Below are 26,540 nucleotides of genomic sequence, written 5' to 3' on the forward strand. Positions count from 1 at the left end.
ATTCTCCATATACATGTAATTAAATTTGTTCTTAATCTAATTGATGTCAATTTGGTTGCTTGATTAGTGAGAGAACCAGAGGGATATGTGGGTGGGTGGGGGGTTTCTCTGCCCCTCTATGCTCAGTAAATAAAATAACTAGTAATAACAGCATTGTCAACAATTCCATAAAAGAAATCCCTTCATTTTGTCTTAGCAGCTACGAAGCCATATATACCTGGGGTCCTGTGCAGAAGGCCTTCTAAACTCTGAAGCCACAGTTCTACATGAAGGTGTAAAATGATGCCTGTCAGTAGCCATTGCAACCAAATATCACAATTATTCAGTCTTGTGTCAGGTAAGGTGGTAGTTGATGAAGCTAACTGAATCTCAGACTAAAACTGCTGCTCGTTGTATTCGCTGTGGTGCTCCTTTTACAGAGAGAGACTCAAAATTCTGATTTCATGTGACCTTTAAATTCAAAGTTTCTGTCATACAAGTACATCTGAAACAATGACCATCTCAGACACATTTTCATTTTTAGTTATTCCTTGGGATAAAAATCAGCAAAATAACCAAAGCTGTTCTACTACATATGCCTTGAAGTCTGCATTTTAGTTCATTTCTCTATCACTAACATAAGAGGGATTCGATTAGGAAGGGGGGCCTCCCTGGTGGCACAAGGGTTTGGGATGCAGCACTGTGAAACTGTCCGCAGCCACTGCAGCACGAGTTCAATCCCTGGCCAAGGAGGTGGCCTACATGGCACAGCAGACCTCTCATGTCTCCCCTCAGTGGTGTATTTTGGGCAGTCCGCCTGTTCTGCTCCTTGCTCTGTCTCTGGTGTATCTTCTCACCCCTCACACCTCTGGCCTGTACCCCAGTTCTTGTCTGCATAAATAAATCTTAAAAAAAAAAAAAAAACAGATTAGGAAGCATATATAGTTGAAAAAAAATTTTTGAGCTTATACAAAATGTGCACAGCACTTTATTTTATATGTGATATCAATATAAAATAAACAAATGTTTTCAAAGGAAAATGGGCTGGCCCTTTGGAGAAAGGCTTCCTCTTTGAGAAGACTTTGAGGAAACAAAGATGGTTGTAAGGGCCCAGGACCAAGCACACTTAGCAAGTATACATTTGTGAATGGGTCTTCAAAAGTCCTTCAGATTACAGGTCTGTAAGTCTATGCAGAATGTAGTACTTAACTATTCTCTGCTTTGTTTCCTAACAGTAGGTAGAATGGGAGAGTGACTAAGATGGGTAGCCTGTGCAAGAGCTCTTTGTAAACTGCAAAGTTTCTTGCAGTTGTTTCAGTTGGGTCTGCAAAAGCACTAATAGTAATAGTTGTTGAGAACCAACTGTAATTTTTCCTAATCACAGTTCTTCCTAGAGTAGTATAAATTGAGTTGGTCTTTGGCTGACATTGAATAGGGGCTCAGGGAATACCAGAAAATGCTTTATGAAATTGCAGATTTAGGCAAAACAGGTGGGGAAATGATGAAAAAACTGATAGCTGCAAAGGGAATGTTCTTTAATCCTCAGACTGCAGGCTTCCCAGCTGCCACCCTCCCCCCCAAACACTTGTAATATGTGATATAGAAATATCATGGTGGTAAATAACTGCAATTAATAGGAACAAAGCTTTGGGTGAAGCTAAGGGGATTTTCAAAGTGATTGGAATCAAACAACTGGAGTGTTGTGAGAAAATAGTTTTGAAAGAAGAGTTGATGATTTGGATAGGTTTTGAGAAAATACGTAGAAAACTTAGGACTGGAAGGTCTAATGTTACCATAGCAAATGCCATGGGGTCTCTATTTTCTTAAGCAGAAAAGCTTGCTGCTATAGAGAAAGAGTTCAGAGAGCTGAATAAATAGGCTCAGTATGCCCATTTGGATTTGGAGCAGGGAGGAAAGCTGGGTCACAAAAAGTTAATCTCTCTGGGAGTTGTTGGAGGATTGGCCTTGGAAACATCCAGGGTGAGGAGAGAAAAAAATTCAAGGGAGATCCTGGCAGGTGGGAGGAGGCTGGAGTGGAGATAGCAAGCCTGGGCAATAAGGGGAAGGGAGGCCAAGAAAGCAGTTTTCATTGCTTTGAAGCAGAAGCAGCCCTGAGCACAGCTCTGAAGTAGATAAAGTTTCTTGAGTTTTTCTCTCCAAAGGCAACAGGAGATCTGATACCATTCCTGCCTTCCCCGCTCAGTCCCAAATTGGTCAGAATCTTTCTCATTTCTTTAGATTCTTGCTTCTGAATAGGTGAAAAATCTAGCTAGCCTGATAAAGGAATGCACGAGGAAAATCAGACATTTTAAAAAGAATTTTTATAAACATTTCTCAAGAGTAAGGAATATGCATTTTCAAGGAGAGGGCCTCGTCTCTATACATTCTACCTTAATTCCAAGAAGTGTCTAAAGCTGGGATTTTTCCAACAATGCAAATAGCCCTATGGTGGCCACAAACAGGTCCTTTTTGTGGCTCTCAAATCTTAATTAAGTCTGGAAATGTAACTTTACTTGTTTTAGGCATTGTGCTAAGTATATTTTCACACAGGATCATCATTCTGTTTTACTGATTGGGAGACAGATACAATTCAGAGAGACTGGTAACCTGCTGTGGCAGCCACATTTCCCAAAGGTGGATGCAACTGTATCTTCCATCCAGTATGTCCTTCTAGATCAGGAATGAGCAAACTTCTCTAAGAGCTATAAAGTAAATGCTTTAGGCTTTGACTTTGCAGTTGTTGTCCTAACCATTAAGCTCTGTACTGGGGCAAAGTCAGACACACTATGTGAATAAATGGGCATGGTGTCTTAGAGAGGTGGCCATAGTTTAACAAGCATGACTCCAGAACTTTCCATGAAGAGGTGGAGTTTGATCCCCTTCCCCTTGAGACTGGAGTGTGATTTGCTTGTGATGAGAGCATAAAGGAAGTGGCACTTCTGAGGCAAGATGGGAAAAGGTATGCCACTTTTGCCTCACTCCCTGGGCAGCTGTCTGTTGGGAGTCCTTAGTCACCATGTCAGTAATCCACTTGTCCCAAGGCTGCTGGGATGAGGACACCCACATCAGCTGTGTGTGTGACCTCTCCGGGAAGCCTTGAGGCTATCAGAGGGGAGTTACTCAGCTAGTATTGGGTTGTTCCTGTTCTCCAAGGACTGCAAACTTGGGAGGACTCTGAGCCCCAATTACCCAGCTGGAGTTCTTCCCAAATTCCTGCTCCATATAACTGAGAAGCAGTAAGATCATTACTGTTATTTAAAGGTGCTGTTTTGGGGGCCTCCCTAGTGGCTAAAGGGGTTAAGTCTCAGCACTATGAAGTAGTCCGCAGCCACTGAAGCATGAGTGTGATCCCCCGCCAGGGAGTTAATCCACATGGTGCAGCCCGCAGCTCCCCTTGTTTGGGGGAAAGGATGACCTGAGCAAACTCCATACAGGCTTTGTGGAGTCCGGCCCCAACTCCATCAAGACACTGGGAACTGCAAATCCCATGATCACCAAAGGGAAGTTTGCGAGGACCTGAGGGTGGAATTAAGCAACTATGTTCTCTGTTTGAGTATTTAACTCGCCATCTGGCCGGGGGTCGCCTTCTTGGCCACTTAGCGTGCTCGGTTTTTTGCCAGCCCAGCGGGTCATTGGGATTCCATGTCAGCAGAACGGGTAGGATGCATTTTCGAACTTATCTCCCTCTTTTTCTCCCTGAGTTATTCATTTCCCATTTCCCCTTCCCTTGTAAATAAACCTTTTATCAACCTTTTGTTATGTCTGCCGTTTAGCATTAATAAGTGCCCTTTAAGTGTGCGGGTGAGGACCCACAGTCAGGCAACACGTTTTATATCAGGGTTGCCATGGAACACCCTCAGCAGTGTATTTCAATCAATCTGCCGGTTCTGCTCCCCACTTCGTCTCTAGTGAATCCTCTTACCCCCACACCTCTGGCCTACACTCCAGCTCTTGTATGCATAAATAAATAAACCTTTAAAAAAATAAATAAAGGTGCTGTTCTGGGTGATTTATTGCACAGAAATAAATAGAACGTTGCCCCCAAACTCATGAGTGGCAGACATGGGATTTAAACCTAGTTTAGTCTGGCCCTCACCCCGTGTTTGTTCTATTACATGATCTCTTCCAACAGCTTTTAAAAAATGTGCTAAAAATATATATAACATACCATGATAACCACGTTTATTGCACAGTTCAGTGAACACATTTACATGGCTGTGCTACCAATCTCCAGAACGCTTTCATTTTGCAAATGAAACTCTACTCAGACAGTAACTCCCCATCCCTCCTCCCCCAGTTCCTGGCAGTCACCTACTTTGTGCCTCTATGATTTGCCTTCTTTAGGTCCCTTATGTAGGTGGAATCATAAGACTATTTGCTTTTTTGTGTGATTGGCTTATTTAATTTAGGTGTGTATTTATATTTTATATTTATATTATACATTTTAAGCGTATGTTGTAAGTGAATTTGACCAGCAAGTAGCAAAGCACTTAAAAAAAAAAAAGGCCAGATTCCAGGTCCTGTATGCCACAGACACAGCGGGATCTGGCAAGGACATTGTAACAGCAGCTACTCTAACAATTACTGTTCATAGAGTCCTGCCTCTAAAGGGCTTTGAAGAAAGAGGAACTCATGAATCAAGAATAAGATAAAGCTGTTTGGTTTGTTTCAACTTGTGGGCTGTTTGACTTCCCTCTTAGAGCCATGCCTAGAGAATGAAATCATTTTCTATCACCAGCCTTTTCAAAGAGCATCAAGCACATTCACTGTCTGCTCCTTTATTTCCTGTCTTCAGGGTATATATTGACTTGGTGGAATTTCTGTGACTAGCTGTGAGTTATGTATCAAGCAAACAACCTTTGGCAGGGAGTTGGCTCTGGGGAAAGCAAGCCTGAAATACTGCTTCTTGCTCACACAGACAAAGACTCAGACTGTGGGCACTTCTTGGACTTTCTCTGCTTTCTCTTATCTTTTACCTAAGACCAAAATGGCACCTCTAGGTCTCAGTGCACACTTTCAAGTCAGTGGCTTAGCTCAGTCATTTTCCTCGACATCCTAATTGTGCCTAGCCACTGGTTAAATAAGAGAGAAGGAAAGTGATCTTTCAAATCTTCTGTGGGTCTAGCCCATTTCTAGGGGCTGACCCCTTTCCAAGTCATGACTCTTAGTGCTTCAGAGTAATCATATTTGGAGGTAGAGTCCTTAAGGAGGGGATCAAATAGAGGTCACTAGGGTGGGCCCAAATCCAATATGACCATGGTCCTTACGAGAAGAGAGTGAGGTACCCTGGCAGATGACCACAGAGGAAGGATTGTGAGCATGCACAGAGATGATCTGCAAAGCAAGGATAGAATCTTCCGAAGAAACATCTGTCCACGCCTTTGATCTTGGACATGCAGTCTTCAGAATTGAGAACAAATTTCTGTTAAGCCATCCAGTCCTTGCCACTTTGTTAAGGCAGCCTTACTGAATTAATACACACAACCAACAGAAAGTTCACAGCGTTGTGGTGGGGGCTACGGCCCAGAAAAGTTCTAAAGGTAATAGTCAGAGATTCAAAGGCAAGAAAACCTTTTAATATATAGTTCCTCTTTCTGCATCTTTTACCAGCAGCCTGCTGGCAGGTTCTGAAGGTGGTGCTGTGGGCTGAGTCTGGGGGGTGACTGCTGACCTTCAGCAATGCCAGCCCCTTGGCTCACGAGGGGAGAGGAGAGTGTGGCGCTGGGTTCTAGAGTGTCTAGCAAGTAGAGGGAGATTGAATGGGCGTTTGGGGGCATGGTTTTAGCAGCTCATCTCCATGAAAGCATCACTGACCCCTTCTATGTTCTCTGGACACCAGAGACCTTCCTTCTCCTACTCCTCTTCCACCCTTAGACTTCTCCCACCACCCCCGCCTGCAAAACTCCCCCTTCTGCAAAAGTCTCCCCACCTCCACCCCCAAGACTTAACAGGGAGCGTCAGAAGAAGGGATTGTAGGGGCTCCCTACTGGTACAAGGGGTTAAGCACAGCACTATGAAGCTATCTGCAGCCTCTGCAGCATAAGTTGGATCCCTGGCCAGCCAGGGAGCAACCCACATGGTGCAGGAGACCTCTACTGTTTTGTCTGCTGCTCCCCTCAGCAGTGTATTTCAGTAGATCTGCCTGTTCTGCTTCCCACCATCTCTGGTGAATCCTCTCACCCCCTCACCTCTGGCCTGTACCCCAGCTCTTTTATGTATAAATAAATAAATCTTTAAAAAAGAAGAAGAGATTGTATGGTGCAGATCCTGATGCTATTTTTGGTTCACTTTTGTGGGAAGCAGCATGGAGACTAGGAGGGATAGCTGCTGAAACTGACGGAGGTGGTGGCATGGGCAGGGTGGGTAGACAGAATGATGAGCTCTAAAGATTCCTGCATCCTAATCTTCAGTATCTCCACATTTTTTTACTTTATATGGCAAAGGGGGCTTTCTGGATGTGATTAAGTTAAGGGTCTTAAAATGGGAATATTATCATGGATTATCTAGGTGGGTTCAATTGGAGTATGCCCAGTGAAATCACAAGGATTCTTTTTAATTTTTAAAGATTTATTTTATTTATTTATGAATGCAAGAACTGGGGTATAGGCCAGAGGTGCGGTGGGGGGTGGGGGTTAGAGGGGAGAGGGGAGTAGCAGGTGAGACAGGAGAGGTCTGCTTGCATCATGTGGGTTAGTTCCCTGGTGGGGGATCAAACTCTTGTCCCAGTGGGTGGTGATAGCTTCATAGTTCCTGAGACTTTAACCCCTGCACCACCAGGGGGCCCCTCACAAGGATTCTTGTAAGAGGAAGGCTGGAGAGTCAGAGTCAGAGAAAGTTGTGATTGTACAAGCAGAAGTGATTGTGGGGGTGGGGGGTGCGGAGAAGTTTGAGAACACTGCACCTCTGCTGGCTTGAAGCTGGGGAAAGGGCAAGAAGCCAGGAATACAGGCATCCTCTAGAAGCTGGAAAAGGGGAGGAGGAGCTAGAACCTCCATAACATGGCACAGCCCTGCCAACTCATTTCAGACTGCTGACCTTTGAAACTGTAAGATGATTTGTATTGTTTTAAGCCACTACATTTGTGTTGATTTGTTGCAGTGACAATAGGACAACAATACAGACTGTTAGGATACAAATCTTTGAGAATAGCTACCTAACATTTAAATAGGCAGTGATAAGTGCCCAGAAATTAAATAACAAAGTTAAAGCTTCCATCCTTTAAAATAGGGGTTCTCAAAGGATATTCCTCCAACTAGGTGCTATCAGCCCCTGGAACTTGTGTGTCAAATCTGTGTTTTAATGCCCTTCAAGAATTGTGCTGTATACTAAGGACCATCTTAAAAAGAAGTGGCTTGGATAGGGTCATCACTTCCAAAGATACAGGTGGACCCTGGGACTTGTCAGTGTTCCCAATGAAGCTATAATTCATCTCCCCAAGATGGGTGCTGCAGGGACAGCGTAGGAGGAGGGAGAGTGGAGAATTCAGTCTCCACTTATCCCCACAAGCCCCCAGTTCCTTCCCACAGCCTGTGTTTGTGGAGAGACTGACTGGAAATATGACCGGATGGCAAGACAGTGTCTGCACTCAATATGCTTGTCCTGCTCTGGACTGGCGGAAGGAAGGCATTGCCGCTCATCATTTCCCAAGTGCTTACCTGCTGGAGACAATCCTAAACTGGCTAGTGAAAGAAAAAGATACTTTTGAGAAGTGAGGTCATTCCTTCCAGTCACAGCTTAACGTTTTTTAGAATCACTTAGAGGGTGTTCCTGGTGGCGCAAGGGTTAAAGACACAGCACTACCAAGCTTTCACCAGCCACTGAAGCAGGATTCACGATTCACCCACCGATTCACCCACCGCTGCTCCCCTCAACAGTGTATTCTAGTAGATCTGCCTGTTCTGCTCCCCACTCTCTCTGGTGAATCCTCTCACCCCTCACATCTTTGGTCTACACCCTAGTTTTTGTATGCATAAATAAATAAATCTTTTTAAAAAAGCAGAATCACACACACACACAAAAAAAAGAATCACATAGACCCTGAAATCAGTACTGAAATCAGTACTGACTCTGCCTAATATTTGCTGGGTGATCAGGAGCTTAATCTCAGAGAGTTTCAGTGCCTTGCTATGTAAAGTGGGTGTGCTAATGTTCTTCTCCAGAGTTGTTGAGAGGTTAAGTGAGATTATGTATGTAAAGGTCTTGGTGCAGGACTTAGTATGAAGTAGGTACTTCATGCTACTGTTCCTTATTATAGTTAATGCTATTCATTGTAATTAATGGCTATTATTTATACCAGTCCTGATATTCATCTCCTAGTTCCAGGCTTCACAAATATAAGGAATCCAGTTCACAAATTCACCCATATAAGGGATTAAGTCCATTTTGAGTTCACAAACAACATCTCTCCTTGAGGTTCTTCAAAGCTCAGCAAAAGTAAATGCCCCTATAAAATGAGGGTGTTTCTTATGATACCCCAGCTTCTGGAACTCTGCACAGCAGCCTGTAGGCCCAGCATATGGTTATCCTCAGTGTGGATGTTCCCATTTTGCCCTCACTGCCTGCGTTCCTGTGGCCAGCCCAGCCAGGTCTGGTATTTTTCCCGCTCCTCTTCCTCTTCCTTGTGTCCCGCCTCCTGTCACCCAGACAGCTGCTGCCACATCCCGCTGCCTCAGAAAGGGAAGTAGGTGCATTTAGGACCTTTCCGGGTGAGTGACAGCCTTTGAGATGAGAATAATAAAATCCCACTGCCTAGGGGAAACCAGACCTTCCGCAATCACCCCTGCTTCACCTTTGTCGTGACACACATGATGACCTGACTGATGTTAGTCTGAGCCATCGGGTTCTGTCAGGCTCTTCTGGGAGGCATAGGCCTTGGTGCTGTGGGTGTGGGTGTGGGTCTGAGACACACTGGCTCTGAATGGACCTCACACAACTGGCTACTTTGTCCTTGGCTGTGCCACCGAGTCTGCAGGGCTGGGTGTGCGTCATGGGGGATGTGTCCCTGAGGCAGATGAGGTATTATTCCAGCTCCCCCGAGATGCTTCAGGGTTTTTCCCCAGCTACCACATGACAACCGGGCAAAAGCATTCCAGGAAACCAGAAGGGCTGGGTGAGCCTCTGGAATTTCAAAGCAAACAACTTGGAGCTCATTTTGGCTGCCTCATTTTCTCTGAGCTCTAGGGCACTATGGAGCAGGCTTGCTTACCTCCCAGATCCCACAAACTTTATGATTTTTCTTAGAAGGAAAGTTAAGACTTTTCTTAGAAGGGAAAAACCTATTTATTTTTCCTCTATAGAAACAGTTCTGTGTCTTAATTTTCATGTCCCCAAAGGTCATGATAAAGATTATTTACAAGAATAGGGGTAACCAACAGATGAAAAATACCCCACCCTCTTTTAATTCAACTCTGTTTTGTTTGTTATGTTTTACTAAAGGGAGTCTTGGTCCTGATGTCACCTCTGATTTAGGTTATGTACAGATTCAGTAGTGGACTGGATGTGTGTCTTCAAAATTCATATGTTGAAGCCCTAATTCCTCAACATGATGATGTTTGGAGGTGGGACCTTTGGGGTGTGATTAGGTTTAGATGAGGTCATGAGAATGGGGCCCTGATGGTGGGATTAGTGTCCTTATAAGAAAAGACACCAGTGAGATCTTTCTCTTTCTCCCTCTCTCCCCCTCCCTCCTCATGTAGAAAGGGCCATGTGAGGACACAGGGACAAGTGCTGTTTCCAACCCAAAAGGTGAGTTCTACCAGACACTGATCCTGCTGGCATTTTGATCTTGGACTTTCAGAGTCCAGAATGTGAGAAAATAAATGTAATAGCACCCCAGACAGATTAAGTACCTCAAGAAAAAAAACAATCTAAACTCCAAGAAACAGACCACAAAACCCCAGGCAGCTTGCTCCTCCTTCTGTTCTAAAAGACAAAATAATGGTCTTGCACAGATACTTCCAGAAACAAAGTCTACCCACCACACACAGAATATGCAAAAGGGAAGAACCAAAGAAATGACCCCTTGATCTGCCCAAGGCCTCCCTCCACCTTCTTCGGGTTCATAGTAGCAATCTCTGCCAGTGTACATGGTTCTTCATTCCTCTCTCCCAAACTGGCTCCACACCTTCCTTTATGGAAATTTAACTCCAGACATATGCCTAATGATTTTATGATGGTCAAATTTTGCAACTATTCAGAAGGTTATATAAGGAGTTGATCCATTCCACCTTTTAACTTTGGTGGTCAAGACCTATGTGTACTTGCACTGGAATTTCCTGTCATCACATCCTGTATGTGTCTGGGTGTGGGGTGTGTAGTGTTGAGGAGAGACGTTGAGGCCAAGCATGTTGCCATGGGGCCACTGGGAGGTGTAAAGTTTCTCAAGGTGACACGACTCCAATAATGCCCCAAATGAAACACAATCATGGGTTGAATTAGCAAATTATGTTCAGATTAGATCTAGGCAACTTCAAGAATTCACAATAGAAAATAGTTTTCTTTGAAGCAGCTAAAGTGAAAGCACAATTTTAATTTTGAGGGACAGAATATCAGATAGTGGTTGCTTAGGTTTAGGGGCAGGGGTCTACAGTGACCAATTAGGGAGATAAAATTTAGATTGCGGGTGATGGCTGCACAACTCTGTGATTATACAGAAAAGAAACACTGCATTATATACTTTAAGTGGGCGAACTTTTTGATATGTGAATCATATCTCAATGAAGCTGTTAAAAATTTAGTCCTAGGGTCTCCCCGGTGGCGCAGTGGTTGAGCGCTGAGTTGTGAAGCTGCCCGTGGCCTCTGCAGCACCGGTTCGATCCCCGGCTGCTCCCCGGCCACCGGAGGAGGGTCCCACATGGCGCGCAGACCTCTCCTGCCGCCCGCTGCTCCCCTCAGCAGTGCACTTCGGTCCTTCTGCCTGCTCTGCTCCCCGCTCTGGCTCTGGTGAATTCTCTCACCCTCCTGTGCTTCTGACTGTACCCAGTGCTTGTATGTATGTATGTATAAATCAATCAATCAGTCAATCAATCAATCAATCAATCAATCTTTAAAAAAAAAAATTTAGTCCTAGGGCCTCCCCGGTGGCGCAGCGGTTGAGCGCTGGGTTGCGAAGCTGCCCGCAGCCTCTGCAGCACCGGTTCCATCCCCAGCTGCTCCCCGGCCACTGGAGGAGGGTCCCACATGGCACGCAGACCTCTCCTGCCGCCCACTGCTCCCCTCAGCAGTGTACTTCGGTCCTTCTGCCTGCTCTGCTCCCTGCTCTGGCTCTGGTGAATTCTCTCACCTTCCCGCGCTTCTGACTGTATCCAGTTCTTGTATAAATAAATAAATAAATAAATCTTTAAAAAAAAAAAAATTTAGTCCTGACATTGTTTGTGTCAAGAAGGAGTGGTCCCTCATGTCATCCCCATACTCCAAAGTCCTGAACAGCATCCAGCTGATTCTCCAATGGGTCCTTATCTCAGAATCTCATGGGGGAAAGAAAGTGGGGAGGCAGTAGTTTTTATAATTTGAAAAGGCATAGATTTTCCTGTAAATATACTATTTTGTGAAGGGTCATCCTTCTCTCTCTGTAATGTTGTTTTTTTTTTTTTAAGATTTATTTATTTATGCATATATGAGCTGGGGTACAGACTAGAGATGCGGGAGGTGAGATGATTCACCAGAGACAGAGTGTAGAACAAAACAGGCAGATTGACTGAAATACACTGTACCATGTGGGTTGCTCCCTGGCTGGCCAGGGGATCAAACTCATGCTGCAGAGGCTGCGGACAGCTTCCCAGTGCTGCACTCAACCGCCTGTGCCACCAGGGAGGCCTCTCATGTAATATTCTTAAAAGATAATTGCAAAGTGAACATACTGTAACCTTTGTCCAGACCATGATATAAAATGCTGTCAGTGCCCCAGAAACCCCAGTTCACATCCCCTTTACATCTTTTTCCCATTACACGCCCCAGAGGGAACCACTTTTTCAAATTTCCTAGTTATTTTAAAAATAGTTTCTTGCTCTCTAAATATCTTTTGAAACTTATCTTTATTCTTTTATTCTTAGTACATTTATTTGTGTTACAACAATTCTAATAATTTAACATTTAATTTCTTGGTGGGTCTGCTCTCTGCTTACTCTTGGTGCCTTGTTTCCTTGTGTTCCTTGTTATTTTTGACAGTGAGCACATCTGCTTTCCTTGGAAAATTATTTTTTTTTTTAAAAATAGTTTATTTTATATAATTCCTACATCATTTTTCATCTTTGCACAATGTGTGCATTTTCATTATGGTTATATTCCCCATACAATTGCACCCCCGGCCCCCCCCCTCCCCCCGCTTATTTTGACTCTAGTGCTTCCTCTCCCTGCCCCTCCCTCACCCCCCCTTGGAAAATTATTTTGTAAAGTATGTGTGGCCTGAAAATATATCTCTTTTCCTCTAGAGAATTATCATTTGAAATATTCATGCCTTGGTGTCCTTTGAACCATTCAAAGGTGAATTTGCATCGAGGATATGAAAGGAGTCCATGTATTGATTACAACTTCTCAGGAATGGGTAATTCCCTAACTTAGAACCAGCATGGGAGTTTTTCTTTGTGTATATATGTTTTGTTTTGTTTCCCAGGGGTAAGGAGATGTTCTCAGGGTCTGGTCACCTTCTGATTCATCCTTTCTAAAAAGGAATGGTCTTTGGGGGTACCAGTTTTATGGGATAGGGTTTTCCTATTAGTCTTCTCCTTGGGAAGGTTCTGGGCTTTAATGTCTGTCCACATCTTCCTACTGTGGGAGACCATCAAAACCTAAACTTATGGAGCTTCCCTGGTGGTGCATGGGGTTAAGACGCTACCTATGAAGCTCACTGCAGCCATTGCAGCATGTGTTCGATCCCTGGCCAGGGAGCAACCCACATAGCACAGCAGACCTCTCCTGCCTTGCCCGCTGCTCCCTTCAGCAGTGTATTTCAGTCAATCTGCCTGTTCTGTTCCCCTCTGTTTCTGGTGAATCCTCTCACCAGCCACCACCCCCCGCCACCCCCCCCTTCTGGCCTGTACCCCAGCTATTGTATGCATAAATAAATATATCTTAAAAACAAACAAACAAACAAAAGAAAACCTAAACTTATGGGCCTCCTCGGTGGCTTAGGGGTTAAGTCTCAACTCTATCGCCACAATGACCCCCCTCTTTGGCGTGGCTATCTCAGGCCAGGGAGGTAACCCACATAGTGCAGCAGACCTGTCCTGTCTTGCCTACTGCTCCCCTCAGCAGTGTGTTTTAGTAAATCCATCTGTTCTGCTCCCCACTGTGTCTCTAGTGAATCCTCTCACCCCCTGAACCTCAGACCTATACCCCAGCTCTTGTATACATAAAAAAGTATGAAAAAACACTAAGTGAATGTAGCAACATAATCGATTTTGCTAGATGCTTAAGTCATAATGTATGTTTTCCCAACTTAAAGTGTCAAGGGTTCCACAAAACTGTTGTATCTATAGCTGTGACAATATGTAGATGTCATCATCATTGTTGAATACTAAATGCTCATCAGAGCAACAGCAAATTTACAGTTAATTTTCATGGGTGTCATATATAATTTTAGAGAGTATGAGTTGCAGATTCACAAATCCAAACCATAACGATTTCAACAGTTGTCTGAGTTATGGTGCATTCCAAAATTAACAGTAAGGTCAAACTACAATTTTAGATTAAAAATATAAAGACCATTTTCTAGTCTGGGAAATAATAGAAGTGACTTTGAGATCACTATTGAATTGGTTTCAAAGGCTGCTAATTAGACCACTATCCTTAAAAGCTGTCTTCTGGTGGCAGCTTTAAAGAATTGGTTACTCTTTTAAGTAAGGGCTTTGTTTTCATTGAAACTTTTCAGTAGATCGCTAAAAATAATAAAAGCACATAAACGTTGAAACTTGTGCTCTTCAAAAAAGAAAGAAAATACAACAGTGACTACAATGGACAGCTTTTCCTTTACAGTTTTCCTTTGCTATGCACAATTCTGTTTCCACCGTGGGTGGTGAAGGGCAGGCTAGGTGCTTGGATGCAAGCCGTCTTGGGGTTATGCTAATTTGTTGCTAGGTGCTCAAGGCTGCTTATTCAGTACAAGTTTCAAAGATTTATAGAAGGCTGCTCTCTGCCTAGCTGTAGCAGTAGTCACTACTCCTATTCAAAAGCCTTCATGTTCTGGATCGGTGTTGACAAATGGCACACTCTGGAACACTGTAAACAGTTAAACTACTCTGTAATAAAACATTACTGACACCAGTCTTTCTTTGATTTGTTGAACTAGCCTGAAAATCTTTCCTACCTGCCCCCCAGGACTGGAAAAGCAGGTTAGGAGACCCTCCCATCTGACAAGAACACTCCAAATTGGGGGTGTGATTAGCTCTTGGCACTGTTCAGTTCGACAGCTGCTCTCCTCTCCAGAGATGTGATGGGGCCTGGCTAGGTGATAGGAAACTCTATCCTATATCAGGGCTGCTTCCCTCTAATTCCTCTCAAAGAGGAGAAGAAAAGGTTCATTTTGTTTGCTAGTCTACAGCTTTGCCACAGAGGGAACTGACTTCCAGTGGTGCGCCAGAATGTAATCCTTGTGAAAGTGACCATTTGCTTGCTAAATCCTCACACACTGGGTAAAGGGAAGGCTGCAGGAAGGTTGGGGAAGTCATTAGGGAAAAAAGAAAGATAATGAAAAGAAAAATAATTTAAAGAGCATCTACTGTAATCCATACATGGTGTTAAGTGCTATACCTATATAGGTATAGCATTTAATCTTTATAGCCACTTTCCTGAGAAATAGAGATTTCTGGTTTTTGGTGAGGACACCTGGGCAAATAGTGGTTACTTGCCAGACTAATCCAGTGAGTGGATGATTTTCTGTTGCCCAAAGGGCCACACCTTCACTTTTTATTTCAGTGTATACAGGTCGAAGTGCAGCTGGAATGGAGGAAGAGGGTGAGGAAAGGGAAGGAAGGACAAAAGAAAAACTAAAAAAAGGAAAAGACAGGATGAATGAAATAATGGGAGAGCGCTCAGAAACTGCTGAGGTTTTCTCTATCTGAGATATTCGAGGTTAACTCTATCTGAGGTGAGGGTGAGTGAAATCAGGCTAACCTTGACGACTCATCCAGTTCCAAGGCATATGGCTTCATCTTTGCCATTTCAGGAGGGTTTTGGTTGTGGGGGCTATTTAGTAAATTCTCAACTTAATGCTCATCCCTCCCAGAGATATTACTATTTAATAGGATTTTTTTGCCAAAATTATCATAGAAGTCTGTCGAAATATATTTGAAAAGAACATTCATTTGTGATCACATATGCATTTGGGACTTTTGTGTGATTAGCTTCCAAGTTAGCATTGTAAGTAGCAGGTCTGGGTTACCTTGCAGAACAAGTCTCTTGAGTCTTGTTTTCAGTTTTATAATATTCTCTTTTCAGATTCCTGCCACACTTTGGTGGAGGGGAAGGGATTCCTTCCCCAGAGTCAGCCCTTCCCTATCTGTGTAGCCCTCTGACTTGATGGCCTGAACTTCAAAATATCTTTCATGGGTTTACGGTATATTTACTGCTACATTTACTGTTCACTATAGATCGAAATGCTCTATTGCATTTTTTTTTTAAAGATTTATTTATGTGTTTATACAAGCACTGGGTACAGTCAGAAGCACGGGAGGGTGAGAGAATTCACCAGAGCCAGAGTGGGGAGCAGAACAGGCAGAAGGACTGAAGTACACTGCTGAGGGGAGCAGTGGGCGGCAGGAGAGGTCTGCACGCCATGTGGGACCCTCCTCCGGTGGCCGGGGAGCAGCCGGGGATCGAACCGGCGCCGCGGAGGCTTCGGGCAGCTTCTCAACCCAGCGCTCAACCGCTGTGCCACTGCAGCTTCTCAACCCAGCGCTCAACCGCTGCGCCACCGGAGAGGCCCTGCATTTTGTTTTGATTTACATTTTGGTGTTTCAGTCTAACCTGAGTATATGGCTTTGCATGAAAAATAATAAACAACAATAATAAAAACAATATTCATCTAGGGAGGGGATGACATCGATAAATATTTTTAATTTTTATTTATTTATTCCCGTCTCTGCCCCTAAACATTTTTCAAATATATACTCATTTGGGGATGTCATAGGCTGCATATTTGTGTCCACTCAAAATTCATATGTTGAAATCTTAATCCCCAAGGTGATGAATTGTCAGAAGAATAGTGCAAAGCAAATTCCCAGGCAGAGGGGGACACTCATAGTTAAGGTGGGGCTTTCCAGATTCCTTTTCCATGGATGCACTGCCATGACCTCAGTACCAAGCATTACAACTCCCAGCATGCCATGAACATGACTTCCTGAACAGGAGAGTGTGGGCCTCCTGGGAACTAGGGGTAGAGCTGAGTGGCCATGTTGGATTTGTTTATTTATTTATTTATTTTAAGATTGATTTATTTATACATACAAGAACTGGGGTATAGGCCAGAGGTGGGGGTGGTAGTGAGAGGAATCACCAGAGACAGAGTGGGGAGCAGAACAGGCAGACTGCCTGAAATACACTGCTGAGAGGAGCAGCAGGCGAGACAGGGAAGGTCTGCTGCTCCATGTGGGTTAGCTCCCTGGCCAGCCGGGGATCTAACTTGTGTTGCAGTGGCTGGTGATAGCTTGATAGTGCTGTGTCTTTAACCCCTGCGCCACCAGGGAGGCCCCACCATGTTGGATTTAAAAGACTGACTATGTGAGTGCGAGGTCTCTTTTTTGGCTGGCTATGGAGTGTACCCTGGCCTCTGCTCAGCTGACACCACCTATGGGTAGGACAGACTCCATCTGGCTGTGGGTCAGCCTGCAAATTCTCTCAGCTCTCTCTCTTCTAGTATATAAATAAAATCTTTTTATTTCTGTGTGGTCTGCATTCTTAAGCATGCCAGGAGAACTCATGAACCTGATCATTCCCTTTATTTCAGTTTGGCCAGTTTCAGTGTTGGGAAGTGGGACTTTTGGGAGGTAAATAGGCCATGTGGGCAAAGCTCTGAAGAATGGAATTAGTGCCTTTATGAAAGGAACCCCAGGTAGCCCTCTCACCCATTCTACTATGTGAGGACACCATAAGAAACCGTAGTCTGCAACCCAGAAAAAGGCCCTCATAGACCCTGAATCTTCTGAAGTCTTCATGTGGGATTTACAGCCTCCAGGACTGTAAGAAATAAATTTGTATTGTTTAAGACACTTGATCTATGGCAATTTGTTCTTGCAACCCAAACAGACTAAGAAAGGTGTCTTTGGATACATTGTGTGTCAATTTATGGAAAATAGAATTTAAGCAAATATCTCAGTCCTTACTACACATGAAACTCAGATCAGAGCTTCAGATTAAAAAAAAATACCCAGGGCCTCCCTGGTGGCGCAAGGGGTTAAGCACAGCACTGTGAAGCTAGCTGCAGCCTCTGCAGCATGAGTTCCATCCCCCGGGCAGCCAGGGAGCTACCCACTTGGAGCAGCAGACCTCTCCTGTGTCACCTGCAGCTCCCCTCAGCAGTGTATTTCAGTCAGAAGTCTGCCCGTTCTGTTCCCCACTTTCTCTGGTGAGTCATCTCACCCCCCACACACTTCTGGTCTGTACCCCAGTTCTTGTATGCATAAATAAATAAAGCTTAAAAAAAATACCCAGGTCTTATTTTTATAGATTTATAATCCAGACATGAAACCACGGGTATTGTGAATTTGAAAGTGAGAACGAAGATTGAGCCAAGATTTTATTTGTTTTGTCCTGTTCTTGAGGAGTGCTTTCATTTGTGGGTCTGAGGCTGTGAAGAGTAGAAGTCCCATCTTGGATATGACACTAGTTCTAGGTCTCCTGCTCTGAAGGGCGTTGTGGATTATGAGTCATTACCAGGGAGAAATAAGGCTCTTTAAAAATACCTAACAAAATGAAGAAACAACAAGGAAAAAGGAAAACAAAGGTTCACTTTGTTTTTCTTTTGCTCAGGGGAGGTTTTGTTTTTAAAATCGAAGCTGCTAAAGGGGACATGTGAGGCTTTATTGCTAACCCTCAGGTGTGTCACTTCCGATGCTAACTGAGACCCCAGCATCCAAGCAGAGACAACCCAAAGCGGGAGAGATGACCATATTGTTAGCTAGATTTCTTCATTGAGGCTCATCTGCCCCTACTTATTAAGACACAGAACTTATCCAAAGAAACCAAACTTCATTTCCTCATAGAGGCTTTCAAAAGAATTCGATGTTATTCTGGTATTTGGATTCTCGCCTACTCACAAGGTATAAACAATTAACCTTTGAGGCAAGTCTCATCACGAAACAGGCCTTCGTTATCCTCAGCAAAGGCCGGCCTCCAGCTTCCACTGCTCCATCTTGTCCCTCACACTCCTGACTTCCGGACTGAACGCCACCCCCCTACACTCTGAACCTTGCCCATTGGACAGAGTTTTTGACAGGCTGGGACCCTCCTCCCTGGAAAGAAACAGCTGCCCACACTCTTTAAGAGCAGTTGGAACTCAGCATGATTCAGCTCTTCTGTGACCTGTGTTCTCACTGCTCTTTGATTAGGCAGGTGTGCTGTTCTCCTTGAGGATATGTGTGTCCCTTTCTCCCTGCTCCAATTTCAAGAGGGAAAATCCCTTTAAAGAGGCATATTTAGAAGATTCTATCATGAAATTCCTGCATGAATGGTTCCTCTCCCCTTGCTGTTGCCCCAGCTATCTGCTTTCCCCCAATTTGCTGTCTGGATGTTTTTTGTCTTATCTCAGTTTCCCAAATTTTGGGATTATCAGTCTCACTTAGAATCCAGAAGTCATTATTGTTACCAGTGAAACTTTGCAATTATTTCTTTCATGCTTCAGTTTTTTCTTGTTAAATATCTTTCTTCATTGGAAAACAACTAAAGCATGGGTGTGTAGTTAAGTATCATTCGAAGACTTTCAAAGGACATTTCACTTTTAACCATGTCATTAATGTGATAATAGTGGTTTTTCAATTTGTGCTGATTTTGAAACCTTACATGAAGTTGCAAAATGCTGAAGGGGGCACCCCTGCTTCAGAAAAAGAGAAGGAACAAATCTGCAGCACAGAACTCCTTGACAGGCATTAGCAAATGGACCCTTTGTTGATGTCCACTCATAAATTCTACAATTGTTTTTCCTTAAAAAGAAGAAAAGGGAAAGGAAAAAAGACAGCTTTCTAAAAAGGCTATTTTCAGAGCTCTAGGATGTTCCAGAACAGAGCCATAATTAAAGAGAAGGAAATAGGTTTCATATCTGGCAGTGGATCCCCTCCCCTGATTTGCACATTCCTTGACATGATAAGCTCTGTGAAGCTGTCATGAGTATATTCCACAGATGGAAAAAAGCAAGTACAGGAATTAGCTAAGCGTTCACAAGGACTACCATCTGAAGTTTGATTTTGAATCAAAAGATAGTGTCCAAAACATACATTGCACTGAGCATGCTGGTTAAAACCTCACATTCCAGATGCACAAGAATGCATGCATTGAGCACGCACACACCCACTCACAACTGCACCCCAGACAGCCCTCTGTGCACACAAGTTCTAACACAGTTACAACAGAACATGCTCCCAAGCCTTCAAGCTTCTACAGCCTTCAGCCAAAAAGCTGCCAAAAGATGCTGACGCAGCTGTGGAAGTGAGCCTGATCTCGGGGACCCACGGCCACTCCAGACAACTTCCTGTGAACCCTAGTGACAAAGAGACCGCTGAAAAAGCCCCAGACAGTCATTTGCTTCCTGTCTTCATTCCCCCTCACTCTCATCTTTCTCTGGAGAATAGAAACCTGATTGGCGGGTGCAAATAGGTCATGCTACCCAGTAGTAACCTCTAGCAAACAATTGTTTTAAAACTAATGTTCTCCTGACTGTTAAAATAATTATTTTGTTTTTCCATTCTTTTGTTGCAAGTGGAATACTGTGCTTAAGCCAAGCAGGCAATTTAAAGCTGTGACTTCAAAGTCATTCCTTGATTAAACATCAAAACAACCCAGGGCAGAACAACTGCTATCTGGAGTTCTACAGATAATTAACTGACACTCAGTGCACTCTTGACGCTGGGAGTTTCTGCAGGCAAGGTCATTCTCATGGCCCTACTGATTTTGTTGCCACGTCTCCTATGTTTTATTCGGCAGGAAGAGATGTGCACAATCTCAATAAAATTCCATTTTACTGTGCAGCGGGAACTGGAATCCCTGCTTGGCTTTGCTGAGGTCTGAAACATGCATAGTCACTGCCCTTGCTGCTCCAGGAGACAATATTTTGTGCTCTTTCCACCTGGAAGTACCACTGCCTGCTCCTTCTCCTGGCCCTTTCCTTACTTTCGAGAGTGGTATACTCTCTGCTATGAACATCAGAAATTCTGTATTTTTACCTTTTTTAAAAAAAATGCGATGGCATTAAATTCATAGAAGGGACGGAGTTTTTCCCCACTTCCCTCTCCTCTTTTGGAGTTTCAATCCCGTGGGTAGATTACTGAACCCCTTTCTCACTTTCCAACCTTCAGGACCCGGCCCACCTCGCTCCTTCGATGGAGATCAGCAGATGGTCTCACCACTCCAACCACTCTTGCATTTTCCACTCCCAGCTCCATGCATTGCCCATCCACCAAGCCATAGTGCCCTTCAAATGTGAAGACTCACCTTATTTTAAGCCAACCACCTTTTCCAAGGAAGATTCCCTAATTAAGTGGGGTGTGAAAAACCTCCAAAGCATGCCTCACAAACTCCCAGTAAATGAGCACATACACACATCCCTCAAAACAAACACGAAACTCACAAAAAGAGAAATTTGCATTCTCTGCTTTTGGATGGTATATCCTACAAGGGTATGGAGATCAATTTTGTACCAATAAGCACTGAATTGTTGCAGAAAATGCAGTGTTTTTAACATTCTTGGGGATTACTCAGCAAAAACGCTCTGCTACTTCTCTCTCCCACTAAGCTTCCTCTTTAAATTGTCCTTTCTCTTCTCAGCTCCTGCAAAGCCCAACTAAAGGGAATCACTACTCACAATAAGTGAAGCTGGTAGTCCCAAGACCTCCTGGGTAGTGCATTGCACTGCCAGGAAGAAGGTACATTTGAGATCGGCAAGTGCCTTACTCACTTAATTTTCTCATCGGGAGGTTTTACGGACTCCAGGCCTGTATATTTCCTAGGTGAACATGCCTGCTATGTTGGGCTAAGGTACCAAATACTCCAGAGAAGGACTTGGTAAAAGAATGGGGGGCAAAGGTTCCTGAAAATTCTCAATGTCCAACTACAAATAAGGCTGCTGGAGGACAAGAGGCTCTCCAAGGAACACTGAACCTGAGCCAGTCACATCAGGGAATAGAAACATCTCTTTGTTCACTCTCTTAAATGCTGCCCTCTAGGGTCAGTGTTAAGGCCACTTATGGAGGGTTGAGAGACTCATGGCATAAAATGACCAGAATGAGGAGAAACACAGATGGAATGGTGATAGCTGGCAATTAGAACATGGCATCAAACACCACTGCCACAGAAGCTTACTAGCTACAAAGCCGCGCTATGCAACCTTTAAGCAAAAACATTGTTGATTTTGTGGTTGTAAAAAACGTACCTTCAACTGCAGAACTCAGTTTTATGACACCTTGAATAAAAACAAAAAGTGGCAGTTATATAATGGACCCAAATTACTTTTTCCAGTCTTCTCATAACATATACACGCTTCAGATCTGGATTTTTTTTTTGCTGGCATCTTGAGAATTTAACCAAAAAATATCAACTTCAAAAACGAAACATTGTCAGTCCTATGATTAGACTTTTCTAATTTTCAGGTCTCAAAATCTAATTTTCAGGTCTCCAAGGTGTCTTCATTTCCCCACTAGAATCATTTGGGAGAGTTTTTCACTGAATGTGTTTTGGGATGAAACAAAGGCCACGTCTGAGTGGCTATATAAATTATTGTGCTGGATTATGGATTGACAAAACCCAACCTGGCAGGACACCAGTCTCTACTACTTCCTATTTCATACCATGTATAGAGATTATTTGATATTTGTTAGGAGAGGGTTTCTGATGAAATATATAACAGGTGGTTAAAATTTCATACCATGTATAGGAGTTATTTTGTATTTGTTGGGAGAGGGTTTCTGATGAAATATGTAACAGGTGGATAAAAATCATGGTGTAAGCTGGGGTCTTCTTCTCTAGGGTGTTTGGGTCAGGGGACATTTTCTGATCTGATGTGTCACTGCTTTGACCTCTGCTGGTCGGAGAGTGAAAGGACAACCTAAGGATGTCAGATTTGTTCATGGAGGAACCAGATATTACCCCAGACTGACTATTCATGCACCTTTTCAGTTAATTTAAAGGTGAAAATATTAACCTAAGATGATTAGACATGATGTCATAATTTGATTTAAAAAAGTATTTTTGGGTAAATGCTCATAATAATTAAATCATATCCCCCAAAGTCTATGTGTGAGCCGTGATACTTTATCCTGAGCAAAAATGTCTACAGTTTCATTTGATTGAAATTCTGTTTTTCTTTCAAACTGGAGGAGTTTCAGATTTAAAGTGGAAACAAAACCCTTTTCAGTGCTGACAAACCAAATTGAATTCAGCATGAATATATACTGATTTAAACAGATTTTGTTCACTAGGAGACAAACTTGCTCTCCATTGTAACTTCCTGAGAAAGCTGCTGTTAAGGTTAACTATTGAATTTCATCTTTCCCACAGAAGCAGTATTGTCTGGTCAATGTTAACAAGGGACTCTGTAGGGGAAAAAATATGCATATATAGTATATGTATTTATTATACATTTTACTGATATAAAGGATGTGTAGCATACAATATGCAAATAATAATAATACATTCAGCACTTTTTATTGTAATTTTCATATGTGCAATTGAGTCTTACACAATACTTTTGTTGATGTTGGCCAAACTCCTGTATTCATTGGTAGCAATTCAGTCATGATTTGACAGAATCATTCATTGAGTTGTGTCTCAGTCTGCTGTTTCCCAATGTATTTTTTCATCATTACATCTTTTACAGAATCTATTGTTAACTTAATTTCACCTTCCTATAAATAATTTCAATTTAATTGAAACCTCTTTAACACTACTAAATACTCCTACCAGGCCTGTTTCAAGATACCAGCTTGATGTCACTGAGCATGGAAGTGGGCAGAGATCGGCCATAGCAATACTTATGTAGTATTTCCACTACACAAGTACAGCAGATATAAGTAGCCTCAAGAACATGGAGAGTAAAATGTAGTTAAATGATTATGAGCTAAACCATTTGAAGTATTCATACTCTTTGGTTTTAATAGAATTTATTTAATTGCAAGTCTATATCATTAATTTATAATTATGTTTGTCTTTAATAGTGGCCTCATCAAAGTTCTAAAAATGTCACATTGGGCTCTTGCAAACTAGTGTGAAGCAGCGCTAGCTTAGTATTGTCATAACTGGTGTTTCTTTCCACTTAGATGCAGGGAAGAAAACCTTGACCTTCAGAATACTTTCTGAGATTTTCACAAAAGAGGTTATTATTTAATTAAACAAGTCAAATAGAAGTATGCTTAGCATTCCCTATTATTTTGCCAGTAATTTCAAAACCTCTTAAGCCTGTCATATGCTAAAGTATACTATACATAGATCACCTTGGAAATAACAGTCCATGACAATCAACTAGGAACACAATTTAGATGGGTTTGGCATTCTTTTGGTCAGGCAAGGAAGCCAAGAAGCATGAGTCACTGACTTACTAAGCAATGATCCTGGCTTTTTCAAACTGTAGAATATTTACACTGGGAACCAGGTCATCATTTTTTTTTTTCATTCATTTTTATTTTTGTGTATAATCATTGTATCAGCAACTGCCACTCAAATGAAAGGACAAGTTCTAGTCAGTGGGATAAAACAGTCTGTGCAAGTAAAACAAGAACATCTAAATAAATTCTTAGGGGAGGTGTGGGCAGTGGTGGATAGGAGCCCATTAAAAAAAAGGTCAGAGAAAAAAAGGCACACTAAGAAACAAAAGTCTTATTTTAGAACTCGAATTATAAACATTATTTTAATGAAAGTATTAGTGATTCATTAGCTCCATATGAAATTCTCTTAAGTTTTTGAACTTCAAATCAAACTTTTCCTTATAATAAGCTAAGTCATTATGTTGCAAAGGAACTGAAAGTTTAGAGTTAGATAAATCTAGTTAGTTAGTAATAACATTATACAATAATTTATAGAGTGAGGGGGGAATATTTCTCTTATCTTAAAATGTGATATTAAAAAAAATTAAATGTTTGAGAAGTGATTGATATTGATGCTGAAAAGCTACACATAGTACTGCTGACTTCCAAGACACACAATAGACATTATCTGGTGAGTGGCTGACATTGACATTGCCTGGAATTCAGGGTAAGTCATAGCACATACATATATGTATATATACGCACGATGAATTCTACCGCTCTCCATCCCCATTTAATTTTTCATAATCTACTGAAATATTTGACAATGAAATAAAGAGAATAAGGGAAAAAAAGCAATTGTTCTTCCTTCAACTCAACTTTAGGGTAGCAAAATTCCTAATCTTGTAGATGATTCCTGAAGACTATACCCATTGTCTTTTTATAAGTCAGAGCCTATCACTAAGTAGGTATGCTTTCTGCAGTTCTCCAATTTCAATATTATTATACATGTGCTTCCTCTTTTTAATGATTAATTTCAATTGAGCTAAAATAATTATTAGGAAAAGGATTAGGTTAAAGTAATTCATGCTAATGTATGAATGACTGTGGTTTACTAAACCCTCCAATAACATCTTCTTGTTGAAATACCGATAAAATTTTAACTCTGGATGACAAGGTCTTATGTATATTTCTCTATTTCTTCAACTGTATCTGTTTTGACTTTATCTCTTATTCAAGATATTTAGGTCACTTTAGTTTCTTTCTCTCTGTGTTTTGCAATGCTAATTCTTTTTAAAAAAGATTTATTTATTTATGCATACAAGAGCTGGGGTGCAGGCCAGAGGTGTGGGAGGTGAGAGGATTCACCAGATACAGAGTGGGGAGCAGAACAGGAGGATCCTCTGAAATATACTGCTGAGGGGAGCAATGGGTGAGACAGGAGAGGTCTGCTGTGCCATGTGGATTAACTCCCTGTTTAGGGATCGAACTCATCCCTTGTGCCACTAGGGAGGCCCAAGATGCTAATTCCGTTTTTTTTTTTTTTTTAAGATTTATTTATTTATGCATACAAAAGCTCGGGTACAGGCCAGAGGTGTGGGGGGGGGGGTGAGAAGATTCACCAGAGACAGAGTGGGGAACAGAACAGGCAGATTGACTGAAGTACACTGCTGAGGTGAGCAGTGGGCGAGTCAGGAGAGGTCTGCTGTGCCATGTGGGTTGCTCCCTGGCCAGCCAGGGAGCGAACTTGTGCTGCAGTGGCTGCAGCCAGCTTCATAGGTTGTGTCTTAACACCTTGCACCACCAGGGAGGCCTGAGATACTAATTCTTTTATGCCTGCTTGTTAGGGCACTTGCTGTTTCCTCTGGCCTGAATGTTCTCTCTCAACCTGCTAAATCTTCCTACAGTCAACTATTTCTGTTATTCAGATTTTACTTAAAAATGTCACTTCCTCAGAGAGTCCTTTGATTACTGAACAGTCATGAATCATCTAACAAAGGGGAAACATTCTGAGAATTGTGTTAAGTGCTTCGGTCATTGTGCAAATATCATCGATGTAATTACATAACCTACAAGGCACAGCCTGCACACACCTAGGCTGTGTAGCACAGCTCATTGACACGAACATTAAACAAAGTCTGACTATTCTTAGCACAGTGCCAGTAATAGCTTGTGCATCTCACTTTTTTAAATAGAAATTATCACTACTTGAAATTAACTCATTTATTTACCATTTGGTTCCTTGTTTTGACCTGTCATCCTCATTAAAATGTAACAAGAATGAGAGCAGCTCTCCTTCGCTTGCTTGCTCTTATAACTCCCTTGACTGGGACAGGTGCCTGGCATAAAGTAAATACTCAATGAATTTTTATTGAATGAATAAGGTATCATCACCAAGTGTTTTCATGTGTCCTAAAAGAAGATTTTTATCATTCTCAGCAAATGTAATTCAATTATGTTATCTTAATTGTGGATATTATTGAGTAGAGACCTGAGATTTCATTTTATTTGCCACTGTCTGTTTCTACTCAGAGGTTGGTCTTCATGGAAGTTAGTGAATATTGACATACGGAACGAATATATATCAGTTGCAGTAGATATTTAGGTTTTAGGATTATTATTATTATTTTTTATAGTTTTTTTTTTAATAGAGGCATGTTTATTTGTTTGTTTGTTTGTTTGTTTTGTTTATACATGCACTGGGTACAGTCAGAAGCGAGGGAGGGTGAGAGAGTTCACCAGAGCCAGAGCGGGGAGCAGAGCAGGCAGAAGGACCAAAGTACATTGCTGAGGGGAGCAGCGGGCGGCAGGAGAGGTCTGCACGCCATGTTGGACCCTCCTCAGGTGGCCGAGGAGCAGCCGGGGATCGAACCGGCGCCGCGGAAGAGCTTCGCAACCCAGCGC

The 26,540-nt window shown here is 42.5% G+C and overlaps 1 protein-coding gene and 1 long non-coding RNA gene across 14 annotated transcripts in view; one reads left to right on the top strand and one right to left on the bottom strand.

Annotated features, from left to right (window-relative positions):
- LOC119243175 (uncharacterized) overlaps nucleotides 1–22,764 on the top strand; it is a 38,383-nt gene extending 15,619 nt beyond the window's left edge. Inside the window, exons 4-6 of one of the 4 annotated variants that reach the window (XR_008551388.1) lie at nucleotides 197–337; nucleotides 9,675–9,723; nucleotides 20,947–22,764. This is a non-coding gene — a long non-coding RNA (uncharacterized LOC119243175). Of the gene's footprint in view, nucleotides 1–196; nucleotides 338–9,674; nucleotides 9,724–10,715; nucleotides 10,837–20,946 lie in introns of those variants that run through there. The other 3 variants (XR_005124652.2, XR_005124651.2, XR_008551389.1) reach the window with 3 other exon arrangements.
- Nucleotides 1–26,540, bottom strand: part of DLGAP1 (DLG associated protein 1) — a 428,837-nt gene that overhangs the window by 79,981 nt on the left and 322,316 nt on the right. The gene's annotated exons all lie outside the window — the stretch shown is intronic.

This window comes from Talpa occidentalis, unplaced genomic scaffold, assembly GCF_014898055.3.
Source record: "Talpa occidentalis isolate TD23 unplaced genomic scaffold, MPIMG_talOcc4v2.1 talOcc4.13, whole genome shotgun sequence".
Classification (NCBI taxonomy): Eukaryota; Metazoa; Chordata; class Mammalia; order Eulipotyphla; family Talpidae; genus Talpa; species Talpa occidentalis.